Source organism: Petromyzon marinus, chromosome 48 (assembly GCF_048934315.1).
Source record: "Petromyzon marinus isolate PM22_M1 ecotype Great Lakes invasive population chromosome 48, UKy_Petmar_22M1.pri1.0, whole genome shotgun sequence".
NCBI lineage: Eukaryota > Metazoa > Chordata > Hyperoartia > Petromyzontiformes > Petromyzontidae > Petromyzon > Petromyzon marinus.
The window spans coordinates 333003-339002 of record NC_133714.1 but is presented as its reverse complement, the minus strand read 5'-3'; positions in this window follow the sequence as shown (position 1 = coordinate 339002).

Sequence of the window (6000 nt, the reverse complement as noted above, 5' to 3'; positions counted from 1 at the left end):
GAGAGAGACAGGGGGAGAACAGTGGGCAGACAGGGAGAGAGACGGGGATAGCAGTGGACAGAGAGGGGCAGAGACAGGGGGAGAGACAGGGCGAGTTGTAGAAACAGGGAGAGGCAGAGAGATGGGGAGACACACAGAGAGAGATGGGGAGACACACACAGAGAGATGGGGAGACACACACAGAGAGATGGGGAGACACACACAGAGAGATGGGGAGACACACAGAGAGATGGGGAGACAGAGAGAGATGGGGAGACACACACAGAGAGATGGGGAGACACACACAGAGAGATGGGGAGACACACAGAGAGAAGGGGAGACACAGAGAGATGGAGAGACACACACAGAGAGATGGGGGGACACACAGACAGATGGGGAGACACACAGAGAGATGGGGCGACACACACACAGAGATGGGGAGACATACAGAGAGATGGGGAGACACACACACAGAGATGGGGAGACACACAGAGAGAGATGGGGAGACACACAGAGAGATGGGGAGACACACAGAGAGATGGGGAGACACACACAGAGAGATAGAGAGGGAGAGAGGGGAACGTGGAGAGAGACATAAAGATATGTGAAGGCAGAGAGAATCAGAGAGAGAGAGAGACATGGAGAGAGATAGAGAGAGACAGAGAGAGAGAGAGGCATGGAGAGATAGGGAGAGAGATAGAGAGAGAGATAGGCAGAGAGAGAGAGACAGAGAGAGATAGGAAGAGAGAGATAGGGAGAGAGATAGGCAGAGAGAGAGACAGAGAGAGATAGGCAGAGAGAAAGAGAGATAGTATGGGGGCACTGTCTGTCTCGGACGTACACGGAGTCACGAGTCGCCACTGGTCTGGGCTCCCGGCTGATGGTCCTCACCAACTCGCCCGTAGCCAAGCGCAGTGAGGAGGAGAGACAGTAAGAGAAAACAGAGAGAGAGAGAGTGAAATATTTAATTAAAAAGGGGGGGGGGGTTACATAAAGCATGAAAACAAACAAGAAAACGAAATGATGAACGAAGCGAAGTGCCGACTACACCGAGCATCTTCTTGTTTCCTCTGATCGTAAAAAGAAACGAAAAGAGAGGAAAGGAGAGAGAGAGACAGGGAGACGCAGGGCTGGAGAAGAGAGTGACAATGGGATAGAGGCAGAGAGCTACAGGATAGGGGAGAGAGATTAATGTTTTTGCAGGGGACACCATTGTACAGGCATTTTGTGCATTTTGTTACAGACATCCCCCGGATCCCCCTTCCTCCTCCTCCTCCCCCCTTGTGACGTCGTGTCACGCACGTCACGTGACGGTGCACACCGCCACCACCCCAAGTTGCGTCGCCTCAACCCCACACTCGCGTCGCTGACGGCACCGTCCCGTCTCGTTATCCGTCGCCTCTACCACCACCACCAACACCACCAACACCACCAACACCACGACCATCACCACCATCACCACCAACACCACTACCACCATCACCACCAACACCACGACCACCACCATCACCACCAACACCACCACCAACACCACCATCACCACCAACACCAACACCACGACCATCACCACCATCACCACCAACACCACCACCATCACCAACACCACCACAACCACCAACACCACCACCACCACAACCACCATCACAACCACCATCACAACCATCACCACCATCACCACCATCACCACCACCACCACCATCACCACCAACACCACCATCACGACCACCACCACCATCACCACCATCACCACCAACACCATCACCACAACCACCACCACCACCATCACCACCAACACCACCATCACGACCACCACCATCACCACCACCACAACCACCAACACCACCACCATCACCACCAACACCACCACAACCACCATCACCACCACCATCACCACCAACACCACCAAAAACACCACCAACACCATCACCACCACCATCACCACCAACACCACCACAACCACCATCACCACCACCATCACCACCAACACCACAACCACCAACACCATCACCATCACCACCAACACAACCATCACAACCACCACCATCACCACCACCATCACCACCAACACCACAACCACCATCACCTCCAACACCACCAAAACCACAACCACCAACACCACCAACACCACCAACACCACAACCACCACCACCACCAACACCACAACCGCCATCACCACCAACACCACCAACACCACAACCACCATCACCACCAACACCACCATCACCACCACCATCACCACCACCAACACCACAACCACCACGACCACCACCACCAACACCACCACCATCACCACCACCACCAACACCACCGCCATCACCACCACCACGACCACCACCATCACCACAAACACCACCATCACAACCACCATCACCACCACCACGACCACCACCATCACCATCACCACCACCAACACCACCATCACCACCACCATCACCACCATCACCACCACCACGACCACCACCATCACCACGAACACCACAACCACCAACACCACCACGACCATCACCACCATCACCACCAACACCACCATCACCATCACCACCAACACCACCATCACCACCATCATCACCACAACCATCAACACCACCATCACCACCATCACTACCACGACCACCACCATCACCACCAACACCACAACCACCAACACCACCAACACCACAACCACCAACACCACCAACACCACAACCACCAACACCACCACGACCACCACCATCACCACCAACACCACCAACACCACCATCAAAACCACCAACACCATCACCACCACCATCACCACCAACACCACCACAACCACCATCACCACCACCATCACTACCACCACCAACACCACAACCACCAACACCATCACCACCAACACAACCATCACAACCACCACCATCACCACCACCATCACCATCACCACCAACACCACAACCACCATCACCTCCAACACCACCAAAACCACAACCACCATCACCACCAACACCACCAACACCACCAACACCACAACCACCACCAACACCACAACCGCCATCACCACCAACACCACCAACACCACAACCACCATCACCACCAACACCACCATCACCACCACCACAACCACCACGACCACCACCACCAACACCACCACCATCCCCACCACCACCAACACCACCGCCATCACCACCACCACAACCACCAACACCACCACCATCACCACCACCACCACCACAGCCACCAACACCACCATCACCACCACAACCACCAACACCACCAACACCACAACCACCAACACCATCACCACCACCATCACCACCAACACCACCACAACCACCAGCACCACCATCACCACCACCAACACCACCATCACCACCAACACCACCATCACCAACAACAACCGCCATTCGCCACTAAGTGGCGGTGACGTCACCACGACGCTTGTGCCAGGCTATGTGCACCCTGAGGCCACGTGAAGTGTCGAACGCCCGCTGGCAGGAGGTCACGGGGCAGACCCAGGTGCCACGGGTCGACTGACTGAGATGACTGGCTGATGCACCACCTGTGCCCCCTACTGTGCCAATCTGCTGTGCTTTAGCCACCCGGCGCTCCGCTCGTTGTTCTGAGCGTCGCTCCTCCGCCCTCCGTTGTTGTTGGAGGGCGACTAGCTCCAACTGCCCAGTAGCGTCCTTCACGAGCCTCCTCCACAGAGGCCGATCTTGACACCGCTCGTACTAGTCATCGGCAAGTCCACTCAGCTCCACGTACGTCCTCTTGTACCACATCACTCCATCTCTTCTCTAGCCCGTGCCGCGCCCGCCTAGCCCCTTCAATCCGGCCGAACAAAAGCTGTTTCGGCATGCGGTGGCTGGGTATGCGGGCTACATGACCCAGCCATCGCAGCCTTCCCTGCCAGAGGAGCTCACCGATAGGACCTTGCCCAGATCTTTCAAGGATTTGTGAGCTCCTCACACAATCGAGTCTGGTTAAACCCAGGATGGATCGTAGGCAGGCCAGCCTAAATGTTTCTAACCGGCAAAGATGTTCCATTAGGGGGGTCCACGTTTCGCAAGCGTAGAGAAGGGAGGGAATGACCGTGGCCGAGAAGACCTGAAGCTTAGTGCGGAGCGACAAACCAGGTAGCTTCCACACAGCGTTACGCAACCGATGAAAAGATATTGCCGCCTCGACTGATTCGGAGTGAGACCTCTGCTGTTAAACTGGAGCTGGTCATAAACACACTGCCCAGGTATGGGAAACTCTCCACTCTCTCCACAACTGCTCCATCACCGATTGGGAGTTGTGGGGGTGGAGTGTCCGATGGTACAAAATACCCAGGCAGGTGCTTAGTTTTGGTGGGGCTGATGGTAAGGCCCCATCTCTTAGTGGCACGCTGCAGTCTCAGCAGCAGAGTCTCCAACTCCTCCTCTGAATGAGCAGCTATTACCAAATCATCAGCATACATAACGTGGTTGAGCAATAGGGAGCCATCCCTTGACCGCACCCGGGCGTCAATCAGCCTCCCATTATATCTGTACCATATGGAGATTCCCCCGGTACAGCTATTGAAGGCTTCACGAACTACGTGGTCAAAATAGATGTTAAATAATGTGGGAGCCAGAGGACATCCCTGTCGCACCCCAAGGTTAACAGGGAATGGCTCTGACTCCCGGCCACGTAGTTTTACCCGGGCCCGCTCACCATCATGAAGGTCCTTAATGATCGTGAGCAGATGGTCAGGTACTCCAAAAGCACGAAGAACAACCCAGAGCCCAGGCCTACTGATGGTATCATAGGCCTTTACCAGGTCAATAAAGCAGAGATGTAGGTCTTGTTGGAATTCCCTACACCTCTGCTGTAGCAGACGGACAGAAAATATGGCATCTGTGCAGGACCGCCCTTTCCTGAAACCGCATTGGGGCTCCGCAAGCCTCTCCTCAGCGTGCCTGGCAAGGCGATGTTGAATAATCCTTGCCAGGACCTTTCTTGGCACACTGAGGAGGGAGATGCCCCTGTAGTTGTTACAGTCTGTGCGGTCCCCCTTCTTAAAAAGAAGGGGGACCACCAGGGCATCCTTCCAATCCTGCGGAACCCGTCCAGTGATCCAGACTGTTGTTATGATGTCATATAGGGCAGTCTGTGCACAAACGACGCCCTCCCTCAGCATTTCGCTTGGGAGATCATCTCTGCCCGCTGCCTTTCCTGGTCTCAGACTCCGGGTCGCCTTCAGTACTTCCTCAACAGATGGCACCTCAGCCAGCCACTCACAGGGGGTGACTTCTTCCAATATTTGAGGCACCGCAGCCTCAGCAGGGTCATCCTCACTTTGTGCCACGATGTTTTCCTGGCTGAGGGATTTTCGCTCCCCCATGACCTCACAGAAATGCTCAGCAAATCTGCAAACCTGTTCCTGGGGGTCGGACCTGTTCCTGGGGGTCGGAGAGACAGAGGGAGGGATGATGGTGGTGATGGTGGTGGTGATGGTGGTGGTGATGGGATGAGTGAACCCCGCTCTCCGACTCGTGTACTCTGGAGGGGTGTTTGTAGGACGCGGTACACGTCTGCCTGTCTGTCTGTCAGTATCTCTGTCTGTCTGTCTTTGTTGCCTGTCTGTGTCTGTGTGTGTCTGTGTGTTCGTGGAGGAGGCTCGTGAAGGACGCTGCTACTGAGCAATAGGGAGGCAGTCGCCCTCCAACAACAACGGAGGGCAGAGGAGCGACCCTCACAACAACGAGCGGAGCGCCGGGCAGCTAAAATGCAGCAAGTTGGCACAGTAGGGGGCACAGGTGGCCCATCAGCCATTCATCTCAGTCAGTCGACCCGTGGCACCTGGGTCTGCCCGTGACCTCGACACTTCACGTGGCCTCACAGTGCACACAGCCTGGCACAGGTGCCGTGGTGATGGCACCGCCACACAGAGAGGGAGGGAGATGGAACAGAGAGGGGGCGGAGAGGGGTGAGGGTGGGGGTTGTTGATCGAGAGTAAGAGATACAACAAGGATGGGGGGAGAGGGAGGAGGCGTGAGAGTCGAGAGTGAAGGGAGAGAGGCAGGGAGAGAGGCAGGG